A 23,126-nucleotide genomic window follows, 5' to 3' on the forward strand; every position below is an offset into this window, starting at 1 on the left:
CTTGTCCCACCCTACTAGAAAAAAACACCATCCCCCTTTTCACAATTCCTCCATCTCTGCTGCATCCGCTTTCAGGATGAGGCTTTTCATTCTAGAACGAAGGGGATATCCTCCTTTTCAAAGGAAAGGGCTTCACTTTCTCCACCATTCAAGTCTGACCTCAACAGCATCTCTTCCATCTGCTCGTACTCCACCCTTCTGCCACCCTACCAGGGATAGGATTCCTCTTGTCATCACCTACCACCCCATCAGCCTTTTGTGTTTAGCACATAGTTCTCTGAAATTTCCACCACCTCCAAATGAATCCCACCACCAAACACATCTTACCCTCCCACCACTTTCCGCTTTCCACAGGGATCACTTCCTACGCAACTTCCTTGTCCATTCGTCCCTTCCCACTTCCTTGCAAACAGAACAAGTGCTACACCTCCTCCCTCACTACCATCCAGGGCCCTAAACAGTCCTTCCAGGTGAGGCAACACTTCACCTGTGAGTCTGTTGTTCCCTGTGTGGCCTCCTGTACGTCAGTGAGACCCAACGTAGTTTGGGAGACTGCTTTGCTGAGCATCTATGCTTTGTCTGCCAGAACAAGTGGGATCTCCCAGTAGCCATTCATTTTAATTCCACTTCCCATTCCTGTTCAGATATGTCAATCCATGGCTTCCTCCACTGTCGTGATGAAGACACACTTAGGATGGAGGAACAGAACTTTATATTCCGTTTGGGTAGCCTCCAACCTGATGGCATGAACATTGGTTTCTCAGAATTTTGGTAATGATCCCCAACCCCTCACCTGTTCTCCATTACCCATCCCCTTTTCCCTCTCTCACCTCATCTCACCAATCAACTTCCCAGATCTTTACTTTATCCCTCCCCCTCCAGGTTTCACCTATCATCTGGTGGTTCTCTCTCCCCTCCGCCCACCCCCACCTTTTAAATCTACTCCTCAGATTTTTTCTCCTCCAGTCCTGCTGAAGGGTTTTGGCCAGACATATAGACTACTTTTTTCTATTGATGGGAGATTTGGTTGGTCAGTGACAGAGGAATGTTTGAGGATACAATTCATGGACTTGCTTTCACACTGGTAGAGATGCTTTAGCACCCAACAGTCTTCTCTTGTAGGGGTGGGAAGGGTTTGGGACTTGCAAGCCATTTTTCTGGTGTTGGGTAAAAGAGAGGATCAAGTTGACATTGGTATCGGATTAAGGTGGAAGGGGATTAGCTGGTTACGGATAGTCATCCCATGTGGCAAGTCAAGAGAAATTTACTTCGGGGTCAGAGGGAAACTCACGACAGAAAGAGTCTAGTCACATTTCCAAGTGACACAAACATACCTGGAAATAAGTTTTAAATAACCTCTCATGAAGCTGTCAATTTTCAACAGCATAATGCTAAAAAAATGTTGGGCAATTGAATTTCAAGCCAATTTCCCCTTTTGGAATACTTTCCCATATTCCAAACCCTTTACACTCCTATCGTTCCCAATTGGCCCCTTTCTCAAATTCAGGGACTATTCTTGGTGGATTATTTCCACTAAACATCAAGGAATGCTCCACCACCTTTATCACTGACTGGCCACCAAAACTGTTTGCACAGGGAGGCAAACCTTGGTGGTGTGATTTGGTCTAATGTGGGTTGCACATTCATTGAATTTTCACCAGTGCATACTTTAGCTACCTTACCCACTTTTCGAAGCCCTCTACAGATGACGTTTGTGAATTGGTTTCTGTTCTCCTCTGAACTATGAGTAAAACCTATCATTATAAAACCTTGTTCTTCCGGAGAGGCCTAGCTTTCCTGAGACCTCCCTCAGGAACATGACTCTGAGGACATCCAGAAGATGACTGGGTGCCCATTCCAGGAAACTTCGTCCTTCTCTCTGCCTCTTGATCCCTCCTCTTCTTACCGGTTCTGTATTTTCTAATAGCTGGTTGTCCAAAGAAAATGGAAACATTCGAAATCACGTGAATACACAGTTAGTGAGTCGTGGTTAAGTATGGAGCACCCTCAGAAGGTACGATAAGCTTCTGAAGGAAGGCAAAGGCATTGAAGTGTAAATGAATTCGTCCTGCTCTAGTGTGAGGTGTAGTTATGTTATTAGACTAGTTTCCAGTCACATGGATTATTATTCTAGTGGAATAAAATATCAGCTGATGTTTCAAATTCAAATAACCAAATGACTTCAGAATAAAATGCTTATAACAATAGCACTTACAGGAATCTACCACATTGTCATAAAAAACACATTTTGGTCATTTGTATTTTTCAGGGAAGGAAATAGGCCAGTCTTATGTGGTTGGTTTATATGTGACTGGACAGACTCCTCAATATGCTGAAATATTAACTGCTCCCTGGAATGATCTGGCAGGCTACTTATTTCAGAGGAGTGCTCACACATGCAAAGCAAATGCTGACTTTGTCAACGGCCCCCCCACCCCCCCCCCCCCACCGAATTCTGCAAACAACAAGATGAAGCCACATCACGGCCACAGCAGAGAGAAAGTCAATGAAGGAGCAGCCTGGGCCAGAGCAAACCACATCACTGAAGTTTGGAAGCAGTCACAGCAGTTTTTATAGCCGATCAATGATAAGGATGCAATATTCATACAGAAAACTGATGATGAAGCAGTGCTTCACCATTTTGGACCAGCTCCTGTGCATGAGAGTTACCATCTGACGATCTAGTACCAGCAGGGAAATAATACTGGTTGATTGAACTGTTTAATAAGACATTAAACAGAGTCTGCATTAAACTGAGCATGAATGATTCCTTGGTACTATTTGAAGAAGAGCAGTGGAGTTCATCCAGTATCTTGGCCAACATTTATCCTTCATCCTTCACAATCAAAATAAAGATTAACTGCTCATCACTGATTACAGTGTACAGACTGATGTCTAGCACGCATAGGGGAAAAAATCACGACGGGTTCGTTGGGTCACATTAACCATGTGATAGTGGATTTACATGACTATTTGAAATTGCTTGACTTTTCTTAAGGGGCTTGGTGCTGCTTTCTGATAGTCTCATCACGGGCTGGAGTCTTCTTCAGCTAACAACGCCAACTTTGAATGGTTTGCCTCTGAGGCTTTGATTCTGAAAATAGGATTCATACAGATCGGCAAAGTGAGCTTTGGCTGCTTTCTATCCCATATTGTCTGATAGCCGCATGAAGCATTTTTGCAAGTCATTACCACGGCTGAAAAACAAAATTAGACCAAGTGATGCCAAAATTGATTTTTTACAGTTCTGTGGGAGGAGGACTAGGGCTGAGGGAAGGATATGTTGCAGTCCCGAGAAAGAATGAAGGAGGAAGAAAGAACCATGTGTTAATTAAAGCCATCGTCTTGGTTTCTCTGCTATTCACACAAATGATGTAAATTTACAAGATTCTTGTTCATACGGAATTCTATGAAGAGCAGGGCTGTGGAAAACCCCAAGAGAGAGATCAGAGAACTATCAGCTCCACTAGGTCATAAAAGTTTATTACTCCATCTGTTTGTGTTTATAAAGCAATATCCAGAGAATCCATCCAGAAATTATATACTTAAAAACAATTTCACTTTACAGATGGGTAAGTGCTTAAAATTGTGATGTTTTATCTCTTAAACAGGTAAGCCCCTTTGAGTTACAGAAGTATGGCTAAAAAAATAAAAAATCTAAATGACTGACCATTCAAGAAAGGAGTAGGCAATAAAGCTGAGATATTTGGGGAAGGATTCTTGAGCGAGGCATTTCTTGAACTCAAGCAATATTTGACGCCCTGCCTCTCTGCTAGGGGCTAACATTGGAAGCTGGGAGCAAGGGTGGATTTGGACGGGCTTGCACAGTGCAAATAGATGCCATAATATTTTACAGGCCTGAGTTGAGCAATAGCCCAGTTTTTCGCTCCAAAAGTTAAGTTTATGCACTGAGAGCAATTAAATTGCAGGACTGTTTAACTTTTGTGGCCAGAAGGACAGAAAAAATTGGCACTCAAAAGATAATTAAAATGATAACTTAATGACTTCAGGTTATTTTCCCAGATGTAGAAGGAGATGGATAATGGTGCCCACAGGGGAACTGTTTGCAGAGTGGCTAGTTGGCGATGAGGAGGGATGATGTTGGCTGCCTTGCCTTTAAACTTTCCCTTATGAGGCTACAAATTACAGACAGGACTATTCCAACGCCATCACTAACCTGATAGAAATCTTAATTTCACGTTATCACCTCCTCTTTAGTAGTAACACACAAAAAGTTGGAGGAACTCAATTGGTCAGGCAGCATATATGGAGGGGAATGGACAACTGACATTTTGGATTAAGACCCTTCACCTGGACAGAGCTTCATCGAGATGAAGGGTCTCCACCTGAAATGCTGGCTATCTGTTTCCCTCCACAGATTCTGCCTAACCTGCTGAGTTCCTCCAGATCTTTGTCTGCTGCCTCTAGTGTCCATTGTGTCTTTTACTTCCACTGAATGTCAAGAATCTATCTAGTTTTTTGTCTTAAAAATATTCGGAATGTCTTTCTTGAGGAAAAAAAGTCAAACAGTCAGCTGAGAAACTCACCTGCATATTTCCCTTGTCTTAAATCGCCAATCCTGCGTTCTCTGCCAAGGACGTGGGTAATTGTAGCAATTTTCAGTGGAACTGGCAGACTTCATCGGCTATAGTGTAAGTTGGGACCAGGGAGCGAAATTTGAATTTCAGTCACATCATTTTTATTTTAGCAATAAACATGATTGTGAATTAAGATGTCAAAAATAGCCTGAAATTCAGGATCATCGTAGGCAACTATTTGTTTAAAGGCACATTGATGACAGAAATATGCAGAGCACATGGACAACAGAAAAACTGAGAGATATGTAAGAGTCTAGGTTTAGATTCACTTTAGGGAAGATTAAAATGTTGGTGCTAACTGGCCTGTACTGTACTATGATGTTTTATGAGAGTTCAAAGGAGATTTAAGAAAATGATTCTGGGATTGGACGGCTTGTCATATGAGGAGCATTTGAGGGCTCTGGGCCTGTGTGCACTAGAATTCAGAAGATTAAGTGGTGACCTCATTGAAGCCTATCGAATGCTGCAAACCTCGATAGAGTGGATGTGGAAAGGATGTTCCCTATGGTGGGGAATCTAAGACCAGAGGACACAGCCTCAGAATAGAGGGGTGTTGCTTCAGAATGGAGATGAGGAGGAATTTCTTTAGCCAGAGAGTGGTGAATCTGTGGAACTCATTGCTACAGGTGGCTTTGGATGCAAGTTATTGGGTATACTTAAGGCAGAGGCTGATAGATTCTTGGTTAGTCAGGGCATGAAGGGATATGGGGAGAAGGCAGGAGATTGGGACTGAGAGGGAAAATGATTCAGCCATGATGAAATGGTGGAGCAGACTCGATAGGCCAAATGGCCTAATTCAGCTTCTATATCTTATGGTCTTATGTTTTATGTTCTGTTTTAAATCCTCCATAGCTGTAGAGTGAAAATACTGGACTCTAGATGCAGCTAGTATCCATCTCTAGGATTACTGTAACTACGGTTTGTGGTGTTGTAGCACTGTAAATCAGACAGTGACGAGCTTGTTTATTGGTACAAAGTAAACTGATTCTATCTGCTGCTAACTCATTGCTATCAGCTCCTCTGACTTTGTGTTTTATCACTCTGTGGAAAACCCATATGTACAGATGTACATTCATCTATATAAAGGGGACTGAGCATTGCTGAGACTTGAAGCGGCCACATTGTAAAATAACAAATGATTTTAAAATGGGAACATTTGCGAAAAGGAAAAGAAAACCACAGACGCTCAAATGTACAGTACCCATGCACAGAGTCCGGAAATGGAGAGAAGATGTTAAGCGGAAAATGATCAAATAAAATATTGACCTCTGCCCACTTCTCCCACCTAATTTGACAAGTCTCCAAGTGACTGAGTAAAGAGGTGACTAAAGGAACAGGAAACAGGATGTCATCTTCCAAAAAGGAGGGGGAGTAGAGAGATGATCTTTTTAAAAATGAGAATATATTAAATAACTACATTTTTAAAAATCACAGTTGAGCACCATTAATTGAACTAACCAAGCTTGTTCCCTTTCTCTCATCTGTCTGCAGCTACAGATTAGTGAGCCTTATTTTGGTAGATAGATAGGCCTCCTGACTCTGCTGAAAGATGTGTTTACAATGAAAATCACGAGAGGCTTTAATGCCATCCAATGTTCCTGAACCTTTTAAAATAACATCATTTTGATTCTACACCGCTGTTATGGCAGTGCTCGGACCCCGTGCAATGTGAAAGGTTCCATAAAGTGGTGATCAGATTTATTTTAATGGAAATGGTTACTTTGGTGAAATTATCCATAAAGATCCTCAGGGTATTTCCTGAAAAAGCATGATATATCAAAGGCCCCATTTGTGGAATAGATTGCATAGTGGAAAAGTATTTGTCAAATTTTATAATCTCCTGAGGCTCATTTGATTGCCTGCATTACAGCTAACCTGAAAGTACAACTTAACCTTACTAAACCTTTGAACAAAATTCCAAAGTGCTTTTTTTTTGCAGGAAACAATGAAAGATCACTCTGTTCCTCTACATATCAGAGTATCCTGCCATGCATGCCTTGTATTTCCTCCCAAGTGAAGTATATCATGTCTTTCTCTACTGAATTCTAGTTGGCACTTTTTGTTCTCTTGACCAAGTCCACTGATATCTCCCTCTGGCTTATTGTCAACCAGACAGGTGATTATCTGCAAACTTTCCAACTGTGGACCAACATTAAGTCCAAATTATTGAATGATAAGAAACCCAGTAGAGAGGCTTACAGAATCTACTACATGCAGCCTCCTAGGTGTTAAACCTTCCACGGAGTTAATATTTCAGATTAGAAATATTCTATTGGAAGTTATTCATTGAGCTTTATACAAACTACGTGAAACCAGATTTACTGGAAATGAGACTATTACCAAAGACTGAAACTTGGTGAATCAGAATCAGAATTAGGTTTAATATCACTGGTATGTGTCGTGAAATTTGTTGTTATTACAATGCAATACATAATAATAAAAACGGTGAATTACAGTAAGAAGTATAGATAGATATGCGAGAGGTGATTGATAAGTTCGAGGCCTAAGGTAGAAGGAGTTAATTTTAGAAAACCTAGCACATTTATTTTTCAACATAGTTCCCGCCTACATTTACACACTTAGTCCAGCGGTCGTGGAGCAAACGGATCTTGGAAGCTCCAGTAAGTGTCCACAGCAGGGGTGATTGATAGGTTCATGGCCTAAGGTAGAAGGAGATGAGTTATACAGCTCTCATTACATGCACATGCAGTTTAACTCTTTGAGTGATTATGCAGAAAGTTTGAAGTTAATAGCTAATCTCTTTCTACCTTAGGCTATGAACTTATCAATCACCCCTGCTGTGGACACTTACTGGAGCTTCCAAGATCCGTTTGCTCCACGACCGCTGGACTAAGTGTGTAAATGTAGGAGGGGGTTATGCTGAAAAATAAATGTGCTAGTTTTTCTAAAATTTACTCCTTCTACCTTAGGCCTCGAACTTATCAATCACCCCTTGTATATAGATATAATAGTTAAACTAAATAAGTAGTGCAAAAAAGTAGTGAGGTAGTGTTCATGTCCATTCAGAAATCTGATGGCAGAGGGGAAGAAGCTGTCCCTGAACCATTGAGTGTGTGCCTTCAGGCTCCTGTGCCTCCTCTCTGATGGTAGCAATGAGAAGAGAGCTTGTCCTGGGTGATAGGGGTATTTAATGACGGATGTCACCTTTTTGAGGCATCACTTCTGGAAGATGTCCTGGATGCTGGGGAGACTAGTGGCATTGATGGAGTTGACTGAGTTCACAACTTCCTGCTGCTCATTTCGATCTTGTGCAGAACCCTCTCCCCCAATACTAGATAACGATGCAGTCAGTTAGAATGTTCTCCACAGTACATCTGTAGAAATTTGCAAGTGTCTTTGTTGACGTACAAAATGTTCTCAAACTCCTTAAGAAATATAGCCACTGTCATGCCTTCTTTGTAACTGCATCAATATGTTGGGCCCAGGATAGATACACAGAGATGTTGACTTGTAATTGCTCACTCTTTCCACTTCTGGTTCCTCTATGAGGACTGGCCTGAGTTTCCTCAGCTTTTCCTTTCTGAAGTCCATCTTGCTGGGACTGGCGGACCTGAGTTATAAGGAAAGACGGAGTAGGTTAGAACTTCATGCCCTAGATGTAGAAGATTGAGGGCAGGTTTGATAGAGGTATACAAAATTATGGGCGTATAGATAGAGGAAATGCAAGCAGGCTTTTTCCACTGAGGTTGGGCGAGACTACAACTGAAGGTTATGGGCTGGTTAAGGGTGAGCGTGAGGGGAAAGTTCTTCACTCGGAGTGTGGAATGAGCTGCCAGTGCAAGTGATGGATGAGATTTAGATTTCAATGTTGAAGAGAAGTTTGGGTAGGTACATGGATGGGAGAGGCATGGACGGCTAAGGTCCAGGTGCAGGTCAATGGGACTAGATGGGCTAAAAAGCCTTTTTCTGTGCTGTAGTTTTCTAAGACTCCATGACACTATTCTAAACTTCAGTGGTAGAATATTTGTAAGAACGTGAAGCAGTCCATACCAAGGGACAATTAAAAATGTGTCTCTAATGAGGAGAATACTTGGAAGAGACTGAGCTGCACCCTTATGGCAATGTCCAAATCACATTATATATACATTTAGGCCATGAAATGAGGCTATTCGGTCCATCCTGGTTATGTTTCCAGCTACTTCAGCCCAAGATCTTAAGGCACAAACTAATGGAGATGAGAATAGACTCTCACATGGTGGATTGGATAGTGGACTACTTGACAGATAGACCTCAGTATGTGCGGTTGGGAGACTGTAGGTCTGACACGGTGGTCAGCAGCACAGGAGCGCCGCAGGGGACCGTGCTCTCTCCGGTCCTGTTCACCCTGTACACATCAGACTTCCAATATAACTCGGAGTCCTGCCATGTGCAGAAGTTCGCTGATGACACGGCCATAGTGGGGTGTGTCAGGAATGGACAGGAGGAAGAGTATAGGAAACTGATACAGGACTTTGTGATATGGTGCAACTCAAACTACCTGCGTCTCAATATCACCAAGACCAAGGAGATGGTGGTGGACTTTAGGAGACCTAGGCCTCATATGGAGCCAGTGATCATTAATGGAGAATGTGTGGAGCAGGTTAAGACCTACAAGTATTTGGGAGTACAGTTAGACGAGAAGCTAGACTGGACTGCCAACAGAGATGCCTTGTGCAGGAAGGCACAGAGTCGACTGTACTTCCTTAGAAGGTTGGTGTCATTCAATGTTTGTAGTGAGATGCTGAAGATGTTCTATAGGTCAGTTGTGGAGAGCGCCCTCTTCTTTGTGGTGGCGTGTTGGGGAGGAAGCATTAAGAAGAGGGACGCCTCACGTCTTAATAAGCTGGTAAGGAAGGCGGGCTCTGTCGTGGGCAAAGTACTGGAGAGTTTAACATCGGTAGCTGAGCGAAGGGCGCTGAGTAGGCTACGGTCAATTATGGAAAACCCTGAACATCCTCTACATAGCACCATCCAGAGACAGAGAAGCAGTTTCAGCGACAGGTTGCTATCGATGCAATGCTCCTCAGACAGGATGAAGAGGTCAATACTCCCCAATGCCATTAGGTTTTACAATTCAATCGCCAGGAGTAAGATATGTTAAAGTGCCGGGGTTGATTGTATTTAATGTATCTAAGTAAACTACTTAAGAACTTTTTAAAAGCTATTATTAATGCTTTTTGAGAGAGTGATTTAGATGCATATCATATTTTTACTGAGTTAAGTATTGTATGTAATTAGTTTTGCTAAAACAAGTGTATGGGACATTGGAAAAAATGTTGAATTTCCCCATGGGGATGAATAAAGTATCTATCTATCTATCCATCTAACAATATCATGAAAGAGACAATAAGAGCAGTGAGTCATATTAATTGTCCTTCCTTTTCAAATCTCTGAAAGAGCTGAGGAGATAGGAGTACTAGCAAGTGAAATATCATAACCTAGATAAAAACACATCTCCTTTTCACTCTGTCCAACACCTAAAGTCTCTTTTTAATGTTTCTAAAGAAAGTCATACTGTTAAAAGATGGCATAATCGGAAATGGTGAGAGCATTGTGCACTGTACAATGTTATCTGTACTGTGTGGCTTCATAACATGAAATTCATTCTACGGTTGATTGGGGATTCCCACTCCACCCCTCCCTCTCTCTGCAACTTACTTTTACACATCCAGCTTTGATCATGGATTGATTTGAAGTGCCAACTCTGCTGCACTCCTCACAGATGCCGCCTGACCTGCAGAGTATCCTCAGCAAATTCTGTTCTTAGGGGACATTACATAGACTGCATGTAACCTCACCTTGCTGAAGGTTTAAGGTCATGGCTGGTAGCACCCGAGCTACCTTCCTTCCCAGAGGTAGTAAAGCAATGACAGCCACGTACCAGGCCTCCAACCTTGGTCTCTAGAGGGAATTATTGAACAGGTTTTGATGTTTTAGCAACAAATGTCAGGTGGAAGAAAATCCAAGACAGTAAATCATCTCAGAGCAATTTTTCAATCAGCTACAGAAGGAGCAGAGCAAACTAAAGATGAACTACTGAAATTCTACAAAAATGCCAAGTGAAATGAGGTACTTGGCTAAAGGAGGGTGATGAGGATGCCTGGATTATGTGAAACTGGATCTCAGAATGAATCAGAGCCTAATGACAGGGAAGAGGATGTTAAAAACAACATTAATGCACTGACACTGACTAGATGCGTAGTAGACAGAGGTGAGTCCACACTGACCAGTAAGCACTCATTTACTGTAAACCTACACTCATTCCAGCTTTTCTTCCCACATTCCCGTCAATTTCCTCCAGATTCCACCACTCACTTCTGGCAATTTACAGTGGCAACTAATCAAACAATCTGCACATTTTTAGGATGTTAGAGGAAACTGAAGCACCCAGTGGAGTTGCAGGAAGAATGTACAGCTCCACACAAACAGGTTCTGGATCAAACCCAGGTCACTAGAGCTGTACTAGACGCCGAACTGATAAGCAGCAGAGAAGCTTGGTGTTACCAGAAATATTCATTGAATAGTCTTACCGGAAAATCATAACTGATAGTGTTACAGAAGGATAGCGTGCTTCAAATACTCTAAGTGTGCAGAAAAATTATATGACATCAGAACGGCTGTGGTGCCAACACAGGCTCATGGCTTTCCTTGTCATTTTCCTCAAAGAGTATTCCTTATGACTCAGTATCTGCATGTCAGTGAAGCACACTTGCTCTTAGTGCAGCATGTGCAATCATTCATGTCCCTTATGAAAGGTAGTGTAGTGGTTAGCACAATGCTTTGCGGTACAGGCGACCCAGGTTCAATTCCTGCCGCTGCCTGTGAGGAGTTCATACATTTTTCCTCTGGGTTCTCTGGTTTCCTCCCACCGTTCAAAGCCGTTTCGGCTGGTGGGCTGATTGATCATCGTAAATTGTCCCGTGATTAGCGTCAGATTAAATCGGGGCATTGCAGGGGAAAGAGAGAAGGAGGAAAGAAGGAAATAATGAAGGAAATGAAAGGAAGGAAAGGAAGGGAGGGAAAGAAGGAAAGGAAGTAAAGGAAGGAAAGGAAGGGAGGATAGGAAGGAAGGGAAAAGGAGGAAAGGAAAGGAAAGAAAGGAAGGAAGGGAAAGGAAAGGAAGCAAGGGAAACAAAGGAAAGGAAGGAAAAGAAGAAAAAAAGAGAAAGGAAAAAGGAAGAAAGGAAGGAAGGTAAAAAACGAATCCTGATTTTTTTAAATTGCAGGTGAAAGCAGACTTTACGTTCACTAACTTGAAAAGACACCGAGCTGTAGATTCAACAGGAGAATGTTCTGCCCAGAGTCAACAACAAAAGATAATTCTGGGAGTTAATTTACCAATTGTGGGCTTATGTTACAGTGATGAATAATTATGGAATCACTTTACTATTGCAACATGAACAACAACAGCACAATGTTTCCTTGGATCCAAAGAGCCAACTTCCAGCTCAGATTGCGTAAGACATCTGAAATACATGAAGGAATACCAGGAACAGCCATTTTTCTCATTTGCCGTCCCTGGACATGTAATTTAAGAAGAAAAATGGCAGAGAATTGAAGGGCAATTATCTAATAAGTTGCAGTTGCTCTGTAAACAAGCAGAAGTTGTTTGACCTTTATATGAATATATGAATTGGATTGGATTACTGGATGCTCAATGCTCAATAAGAGGCCAGGTTAAGGAATGGAGCATCACACAGTGATGGCTTTGCTTGTCAGCTGTTGAGCTATAAAGTTGTAGGCTGACCCAGCCTGAAAAATACCCCCCAGCCCCACACCTCACCTTCACGGGGATCCAGGACAGGGTGACAGAAGAGACTGAAGGTCTGTGTTGTCGGAGGATACGCTAAATCTCAGCAGCGATTAGAAGTAAAGTAGGGGAACTCTTGCACCTTTTTAGCCAACATTCATCCCTCAGCTAAGCAGGGATACTTTTGATGACTTTTTATGCCCTGCTATCAGTGGTAATATCTGGCTGCTTTAGGGTCCACGTGACAACAGTTTCATGTATGGACTACTCTGGAATATTAAGATTTTACCTTTCCACCAAAATGGAATCCTTGTTAGACAATAATCCTACACTCTCCTTCATTGTGTTGCACGAGTGATCCAAGCTTCTTACCCTTCCCCTACTTTCCAAAAAAGTTGCCAAGCTTTGATTGCAGTATTAATCTCAAAGGATTCCATTAACTCTTATAAACACGGGAGATTCTGCAAATGCTGGAAATCTTGAGCTACTCACACAAAATGCTAGAGGAACAGCACCTATGGAGGGAATAAACAGTTGATGTTTCCGGCTGAAAAAGGCAATGGCTCAAGAAGTACCCCCGGCTCCCAGGATATGCACTGTTCTCATAGCTACCATCAGGGAGGAAGTACAGGAATCTGAAGGCACACGCTCAGCAGCTGAGGAACAGCTTCTTCCCCTCTGTCATGAGATTGAACCCATCAACACCACCTCACTATTTTTTGTACAACATGCTTAATGATTATATACACACTTTTTACTATAATTATATTATTATGTATCGCAATATGCTGCTGCTGCATAACAACAAATATCACAGCTTATGCCGTTGATATTAAAATTGATTCTGACTCTGATTTTCTTTGTCTTTTTGATTGTTGACTGGGTTAGCTCTCCACCTGAATCCTGCAGTCAAAAGAAATATAAAGCAGTCAATGTGTCAATTTTTGTTCAATCTTATTGCCAGGACTAGAAATTGAATGGAACTTGGAAATGGATCCTTCAGGCCCCGTTCACGTGTAAATCATACTTAAAGCTACTTAACCCAGAATGGACCGTGCTAACAATCACTTCCAGGCAAGCAACACTACTAGGGAAATTAGCTCAGGCGCTTATATGCACAATTCAGATTAAAATTATACACATTTTTACAATGTTAGTCAGCCACTTAATGAAGATATAGTTTATACAGCAAACTTACTGTGGTAAATTGGGGCTTTAGTGTGTAACATATATTCACCGTTTAACAGTCTTAGCACAATTAGGAGCATATCATATTTCCTTGTTGTATTTGTGTCCGATATAAGTAAAGAGACAATTTTGACACTAGCTCCTCCAGCAATTTGAGTGTGTTGCACTGGGAAGCAAGACTGGGCAACTTCTGGACTTGCTGTTGGCTGCTGAAGTACTTTCCAATGTTCACATTGGGCATTTTCATCTGACTTGTAACTTCAAAACATTAATCTGATTCAAAAGAAGATATGGGAGTTCAAAATGCATGTCTAACTTTGTGTTTACTTTAAGCGAGGTGCGCATGTATCACGTGGTAGCGCGATGACATATGCAGTTCACGTATTTATACATATAATGAATTATTTAAATATTGGAATGCTAAATCAATCAAGATTACTCAAACATTACTTAAACACTTAACTAGTAGTAAGTGTTCATGTTTTCAGGATTTAGATGCTACATGATGTTTTCGCGGGTTCCGGGGTAGTGATAACTTTGCCGACAACTTTCCCGCCACTGCCTGTATGGAGTTTGTACGCTCCCGCGTTGACCATGTGGGTTTCCTCTGGGTGCTCTGGTTTCCTCCCACAGTCCAAAGGTGTACCGTTTGGTAGGTCAACTGGTCACTGTAATTTGTCCCGGGATTAGGCTCGGATTAAATCGGGGGATTGCTGGGCAGCACGGCTCGAAGGAGCGTAAAGACCCATTCCGCGCTGTATCTCAATAAATAAATAAAATTTCTAGCTGAGCCAAGGCGGCATCTGCAGGAGCAATAGCAGGTTCCACACCAGCATCACAAACCTCTGCACAGCACAGCACATTGTTCATCCTGAACATTTCAGCAAATGTTCACAATAATTAGTAACAGAAGAAAAGTCAGAAGTTCAAGGTGTTAGATAGATCATCCCCAATTGTATGTGTGTGTGTGTGTGTGTGTGTGTGTGTGTGTGTGTGTGTGTGTGTGTATGTGTGTGTGTGTGTGTGTGTGTGTGTGTGTGTGTGTGTGTGTGTGTGTGTGTGTGTGTATGTGTGTGTGTGTGTGTGTGTGTGCGTGTGCGTGTGTGCGCGCGTGTGTGCGTGTGTGTGCATGTGTGAGTGTATGTGTGTATGTGTGTGTGTGTGTGCGTGTGCGTGTGTTTGTGTGCGTGTGTGAGTGTATGTGTGTGTGCGTGTGCGTGTGTGTGCATGTGCGTGCGTGTGTGTATGTGTGTGTGTACGTGTGTGTGCATGCGTGTGTATGTGTGTGTGTGCGTGTGTGCATGTGTGCACGTGTGTATGTGCGCGTGTGCGTGCGTGTGTGTATGTGTGTGTGCGTGTGTGTGCATGTGTGAGTGTATGTGTGTATGTGTGTGTGTGTGCACGTGTTTGTGTGCGTGTGTGAGTGTGCGTGTGTGTGCGTGTGCGTGTGTGTGCGTGTGCGTGTGCGTGCATGTGTGTATGTGTGTGTGTGAGTGTATGCGTGTGTGCACCTGTGTGTGTGCGTGTGCGTGCGTGTGTATGTGTGTGTGTGCGTGCGTGTGTGTATGTGTGTGTATGTGCGTGTGTGTGTGTGCGCGTGTGTGTGTGCATGTGTGCGCATGTGTGTTTGCGTGTGTGTGCGTGTGTGTGTGTGTGAGTGTATGTGTGTGTGTGTGTGTGTGTGTGTGTGTGTGTGCGCGTATGGAGCTTACACGTTCTCCCTGTCACTACATGGTTTTCCTATGGGTGCTCCAGTTCTTCCACATTCCAAAGGTGTCTGGGTCGGTAGAATAATAAATTGCCCCTGCTGTGTTGGTGGATAATGGAGTCTACAAGAGAGCCGATGAGAATGGGGGTTGGGGTAGGACTGGGCAGAAAAATGGGTGCTCGATGGTCAGTATCGACCCAGTGAAGCAAAGGGCCAGTTTCTGAGCTCCATCTCTCTGACACTCTGTTCCCTTTCATCATCATTCCAGTCAATATTGTCATCATCACCCTCAAGCTCCCTCTCCCACCATCTCTCCCACCATGTTTCGTCCTCCCATGCCGCAGTGAACCATGTGGCTTAGGAGTAGCTGGGGTAGATGTGGAGCACCTGTTTTCCAGGGCTGAAATGTCTCATACCAGAGGGCATGCATTGAGGTGCTGTGGGGTAGGTTCAAGGGGGAATTGAGGGGTAAGTTTTTTACTCAGGGAGTTGTGGATGTCAGGAATGCACTGCCTGGTATGGTAGTAGAGGCAAATACATTTGAGGCTTTTAAGAGGCATTTGGACAGGCACATGGATGTGAGGAAGGCAGAGAGATTAGTGTTTGTGTGTTTTTGATTTGCTTTTTAGCAGATTCGGCACAACATTGTGGTCCGAATGGCCTGCCCCAACGCTGTTCTGTTCCATGTTCTATCCCAAAACTGGGGATAATACAGAAAACGATTCTTCTTGTGAACAGCGGTCAAAGCACCCTGCTGATGACGTGACAGCACCAGTCGTAATGTGAGTGGCAGCTGGTGATTGGAATGAAGCACTGTCATCTCGCAGGTTGTTTATTGCACTTACTCCTGAGGTGGTGAGGAGGTCGGTTGCCCTTCTGTGCTTAAAGGCCCAGTATACTCTTCTTTTTGAGGATTAGTTACTGCCTATCCTGTGCAGGCGGCCTCCCCTCCCGTTCTCACTGACGCTCTTCAAAGGGGAGAGATTAAAGGGGTTCAGTACATTTTGCATGCGCCTTAGATTTGGAGTTTGTCATTTGAGTGGAGGAGGGATTTAGAAGGTAGAACGTCAGTAGGTGGTAGGGGTGGGTGGAATTATAATAGGTATGATTAATTCTATGCGTGCGTCTGCTTGTGAACATGTGTGCAATAAGTATTTGAACGGGGAAAAAAATTGCTGTTGGTGCAGCAATTACTTTTTGCACTTTGACGTATCTTTTAGATCTAGGCTTCTCAGAGTGCAGGCCCTGGTCTTCCATCCCTCCCACTCTCGCGCTGATCTTTCCTCCTGGCTTCTGTCCGGCTCACTCAGACTTTGATGTCACATCGAATGATCCTTGGTGCACTCTCCCTCTCCCCTGCGGCCTCTCGCTTCCCCTCGGCAACCATTACTTTTGCTGCCGCTCTCTGTCTGCCATTGGGAATGTGCCTTTAAGGGCTCACACCTCTCTCTGTCTGCAGACCAGCAAAGTGTTTCCAGCTGCACTAAACTGGGCAAGGTCCTATTAGGAATCATGCTAGTCGCATTTTAGCGCATGACTCTGGGTGTGAACCTCCATAGCTCCGTTTCTAGTGCATTTTTAGCCTATTTCTCAAATGTCTGCAGGGGGATCTGATAGGGAAGCAATATCTAGAGTGTTCAGCTCACTGAAATAAAGGTTACATACCGATTTCCAGACAAGGTTCTTTGACCTTTTCCATGCATAAGCTATGTACTGTTCCCCCCGCCTCAGTTGTTTATTTAATCAAAACCCTCGTGATCAGAATCCAATATTTTAGGAAGCTGCATACAAATCAGAGAATTTCATAAAGCATCGAATTAATTGCTGGAGTTGAAGTACACACTGTCGACTGCCCAAGAAGTTTCAAATGATTCCATAGCAACCGTTGGGCCTAGCAGGAGGCATATATCACCCTGAGACAAAAAGATTGAACAGAAAGACTGTGGAATCTGTGGAAAGCATAAATCAGAGAGTTATACTTTCCTGACAAAACAGCAGACAATTTATTAGGGATTGAGGCCTGCTTAAGTGTCCTGGCAGGCAGCTCTTGTTTCTGGTTAAAGATGACCTGTCTGGTCCATGAGTGGATTTGAAGTGTGAACAGCACGAGGATTTTCGGGGCAGGCTTAGAATTTATGGCTGCAGCTGTGCACAAGGAAACAGAACCCCATGCGTCAGCCAGCAACCGATAGCACCCTCTGAGTACTTATCTGATCAATCAGCATAATTGTCACCCCGTGGCAAAGCTGTACAATTCCTGTAATGTCAATGAATGAGTTTGTATTTGAATTATGGAAGTATTTCATGCTCTTGAACCTGTATCAAATCTTTCCACCATTTGCCACTTGGAGAAAATTAGACCTTACCTGGTGTTGCTGTCTATGTCCTCCTCGGTGTATTTTCCCCAAATTTATCAATTTTTCTGTGGGGTAGAGGTAGGGGTGGGTTGGGAGTTGGGTTCTGATTGGAAGCCATGCTCAGTAACCAAGATTAGGTGAAATCCTACTTGCAGATTTTTTCAGCATAAAACACTCTTGTTCTTATTCCATCATTATTTGATAAAATGTTCAAAATCAGAATCCAATAAGTACATGTTATCTTCAGTTCTGACACCAAAAATCTAATTTAGAGGATCTAATGGATCCAATGGATCCGGCTTTTAAAATAAATCCTTTTAGTAATTGTTTAACAAAGAGTCTTCGGTTAGGTATGGTATCATCATGAGAAACTGACACCTAATTAATTATCTTCAACCTGAACTCTTTTCCCCTCTCCATGGATGCTGCCTGGTCAGCTGAGTGTTTGCAGTTTTTATTTCAGATTTGCAACATCTGCAGCATTAGATGTCCAGCCACTTCCCCAGTAATCCGTTTTTCCCGTTGGCCGCCGGGTGCACTAATCTCCCATTGAGCTGAATAGGAACAGTAATACTCTATAAGTGAGGTAACTCGGGCGGTGAAGTCTGTGCCATTTTGGTTGAAGCCGCACAAACAATTTACAAACTATTCAGTCCAAAGACAGAAATTATAAACAAGAATTCCTGCTCCTCTTCCTGCTTCTATGGCAAATCCTGGAAAATATGCGATTTGATTATGGAAGAGAGCATTTCGGTGTGTGGATTAGACGCTGTAGTTCATGTTATGATGTGTTTCTGGCTTCTCGTCGTTCCTTTTTATGTTGCTATTTTTTTGCGTGTTGGATGGTTTGATGTTTTCCTCTGAGCGGATTCCATGGCTTTCCTTTGTTTCGTGGCTGTCTGTGGGAAGACGAGTCTCGGGGTTGATACTGCATACATACTTTGATAATAAATGTACTTGTACCTTTGAATCTTTGAATCTTTAATGCTTTCCTTAACTGTTCATCCTTCCAGATGTTCCTGACTGGTTTACTTTTGGTAGATATTTGGAGAGGTGTTTGTCAGCTTTGAAGAGCCAGATACCAACAACAATTATTATCATTAGGGAAAAGAGAGGAGAGGTGTAGACCAGCAATTGGAAAGATCTTACTCTTCTTGTGTTGGGATGTTTCATTTGAATCCCATGTAATGTGAGATTCGGTCCTCTTCACTTGGTACTGCAGAGAAGGTGCATTCAGCTGAAACAATCTCCTTAGCCACCTTGGTCTAGTTGTTCAAAGATACTAGTCCTACTCTCATTCCACTGCACCATCTGCCTGTTACATTTTAAAATGTGCCCAGTCTTTCAGTCTCAATCTTCCATTATTCATTCTATCATAAAAATAAAAAGCATAACAAACAAATGCAGGAGGGCAAATCTGTCAAATGAGCCACAGCCACAATTCCAGATCATAATGTCTGATCCAGTCTGGGCCTCAACATCTCTCCCACACATCTCCCCTCACCATCATCCCACCCTCCTCCTCACTACTCTCCCACCCTCCTCCCCTCACCACTCTCTCACACTCCTCCCCTCACCACTCTCCCACACTCCTCCACTCACCACTCTCCCACCCTCCTCCCCTCACCACTCTCCCACCCTCCTCCGCTCACCACTCTCCCACACTCCTCCACTCACCACCATCCTACCCTCCTCCCCTCACCACTCTCTCACACTCCTCCCCTCACCACTCTCCCACCCTCCTCCCCTCACCACTCTCCCACACCTCTCCCCTCACCACCATACCACCCTCCTCCTCACCACTCTCCCACCCTCCTCCCCTCACCACTCTCCCACACCTCTCCCCTCACCACCATCCCACCCTCCTCCTCACCACTCTCCCACCCTCCTCCCCTCACCACCACTGTCCCACACACCACCCCTCACCATCATCCCACCCTCCTCCTCACCACTCTCCCACCCTCCTCCCCTCACCACTCTCCCACTCTCCCACACTCCTCCCCTCACCACTCTCCCACTCTCCCACACTCCTCCCCTCACCACTCTCCCACCCTCCTCCTCACAACTCTCCCACACTCCTCCCCTCACCACTCTCTCACATTCCTCCCCTCACCACTCTCCCACCCTCCTACTCACCATCACTGTCCCACACTCCTCCCCTCACCACTCTCTCACACTCCTCCCCTCACCACTCTCCCATCCTCCTCCTCACCACCACTCTCCCACACTCCTCCCCTCACCACTCTCCCACACTCCTCCCCTCATCACTCTCCCACTCTCCTCCTCACCACCACTCTCCCACCTTCCTCCCCTCACCACTCTCCCATACACCTCCCCTCACCACTCTCCCACCCTCCTCCCTTCACCACTCTCCCACACTCCTCCTCACCACTATCCCACAATCCTCCCCTCACCACTCTCCCACCCTCCTCCCCTCACCACTCTCCCACCCTCCTCCCTTCACCACTCTCCCACACTCCTCCTCACCACTATCCCACACTCCTCCCCTCACCACTCTCCCACCCTCCCCCTCACCACCACTCTCCCACCCTCCTCCTCACCACTCTCCCACACTCCTCCCCTCACCACTCTCCCACACTCCTCCTCACCACTCTTCCACTCTCCTCCTCACCACTCTCCCACTCTCCTCCCCTCACCACTCTTCCACTCTCCTCCTCACCACTCTCCCACACTCCCCCCTCACCACTCTCCCACCCTCCTCCCCTCACCACTCTCCCACTCTCCCACACTCCTCCCCTCACCACTCTCTCACATTCCTCACCACTCTCCCACCCTCCTCCTCACCATCACTGTCCCACACTCCTCCCCTCACCACTCTCTCACACTCCTCCCTCACCACTCTCCCATCCTCCTCCTCACCACCACTCTCCCACACTCCTCCCCTCACCACTCTCCCACACTCCTCCCCTCTCATCACTCTCCCACTCTCCTCCTCACCACCACTCTCCCACCTTCCTCCCCTCACCACTCTCCCATACACCTCCCCTCACCACTCTCCCACCCTCCTCCTCACCACTCTCCACACTCCTCCCCTCACCACTCTCCCACCCTCCTCCCCTCACCACTCTCCCACCCTCCCCCTCACCACCACTATCCCACCCTCCTCCTCACCACTCTCCCACACTCCTCCCCTCACCACTCTCCCACACTCCTCCTCACCACCACTCTCCCACTCTCATCCCCTCACCACTCTCCCACTCTCCTCCTCACCACTCTCCCACTCTCCTCCCCTCACCACTCTTCCACTCTCCTCCTCACCACTCTCCCACTCTCCTCCCCTCACCACTCTTCCACTCTCCTCCCCACCACTCTCCCACTCTCCTCCCCTCACCACTCTCCCACTCTCATCCCTCACCACTCTCCCACTCTCCTCCCCTCACCACTCTTCCACTCTCCTCCTCACCACTCTCCCACTCTCCTCCCCTCACCACTCTTCCACTCTCCTCCTCACCACTCTCCCACCTTCCTCCTCACCACCACTGTCCCACACACCTCCCCTCACCACTCTCCCACACACCTCCCCTCACCACTCTCCCACACTCCTCCCCTCACCACTCTCCCACACACCTCCCCTCACCACTCTCCCACACTCCTCCCCTCACCACTCTCTCACACTCCTCCCCTCACCACTCTCCCACACTCCTCCCCTCACCACTCTCTCACACTACTCCCCTCACCACTCTCTCACACTCCTCCCCTCACCACTGTCCCACACACCTCCCCTCACCACTCTCCACACTCCTCCCCTCACCACTCTCCCACTCTCCTCCCCTCACCACTCTTCCACTCTCCTCCTCACCACTCTCCCACACTCCTCCTCACCACCACTGTCCCACACACCTCCCCTCACCACTCTCCCACTCTCCTCCCCTCACCACTCTCCCACACTCCTCCCCTCACCACTCTCCCACTCTCTTCCCCTCACCACTCTCCCATCCTCCTCCTCACCACCACTCTCCCACACTCCTCCCTCACCACTCTCCCACTCTCCTCCCCTCACCACTCTCCCACACTCCTCCCCTCACCACTCCCACACTCCTCCCCTCACCACTCTCCCACTCTCCTCCCCTCACCACTCTCCCATCCTCCTCCTCACCACCACTCTCCCACACTCCTCCCCTCACCACTCTCCCACTCTCCTCCCCTCACCACTCTCCCACACTCCTCCCCTCACCACTGTCCCACACACCTCCCCTCACCACTGTCCCACACACCTCCCCTCACCACTCTCCACACTCCTCCCCTCACCACTCTCCCACTCTCCTCCCCTCACCACTCTCCCACACTCCTCCCCTCACCACTCTCCCACTCTCCTCCCCTCACCACTCTCCCACACTCCTCCCCTCACCACTCTCCCACTCTCCTCCCCTCACCACTCTTCCACTCTCCTCCTCACCACTCTCCCACACTCCTCCCCTCACCACTCTCTCACACTACTCCCCTCACCACTCTCTCACACTCCTCCCCTCACCACTGTCCCACACTCCTCCCCTCACCACTCTCTCACACTACTCCCCTCACCACTCTCTCACACTCCTCCCCTCACCACTGTCCCACACACCTCCCCTCACCACTCTCTCACTCTCCTCCCTCACCACTTCCACTCTCCTCCTCACCACCACTCTCCCACCTCCCCCTCACCACTCTCCCACCCTCCTCCTCTCACCACTCTCCACACTCCTCCCCTCACACTCTCCCACCCTCCTCCTCACCACCACTCTCCCACTCTCCTCACCACTCTCCCACTCTCCTCCCCTCACCACTCTCCCACCCTTCTCCTCACCACCACTCTCTCACCCTCCTCCTCACCACTCTCCCACCCTTCTCCTCACCACCACTCTCTCACCCTCCTCCTCACCACTCTCCCACCCTCCTTACCTCACCACTCTCCCACACTCCTCCCCTCACCACCCTCCCACCCTCCTCCCCTCACCACTCTTCCACCCTCCTCCTCATCACTCTCCCCACCCTCCTCCACTCACCACTCTCTCACACTCCTCCCCTCACCACTCTCTCACACTCCTCCCCTCACCACTCTCCCACCCTCCTCCTCACCACCACTCTCCCACTCTCCTCTCCTCACCACTCTCCCACTCTCCTCCCCTCACCACTCTCCCACCCTCCTCTTCACCACTCTCCCACCCTCCTCCTCACCACCCTCCCTCATTCCTCCCCTCACCAACCTCCCACCCTCCTCCCCTCACCACTCTCCCACACTCCTCCCCTCACCACTCTCCCACCCTCCTCCCCTCACCACCACTCTCCCACACTCCTCCTCACCACCACTGTCCCACACACCTCCCCTCACCACTATCCCACTCTCCTCCCCTCACCACTCTCCCACCCTCCTCCCCTCACCACTCTCCCACCCTCCCCCTCACCACTCTCCCACACTCCTCTCCTCACCACTCTCCACACTCCTCCTCACCACCACTCTCCCACTCTCCTCCCCTAACCACTTCCACTCTCCTCCTCACCACTCTCCCACCCTCCCCCTCACCACT

Source organism: Hemitrygon akajei, chromosome 29 (assembly GCF_048418815.1).
Source record: "Hemitrygon akajei chromosome 29, sHemAka1.3, whole genome shotgun sequence".
Lineage (NCBI taxonomy): Eukaryota > Metazoa > Chordata > Chondrichthyes > Myliobatiformes > Dasyatidae > Hemitrygon > Hemitrygon akajei.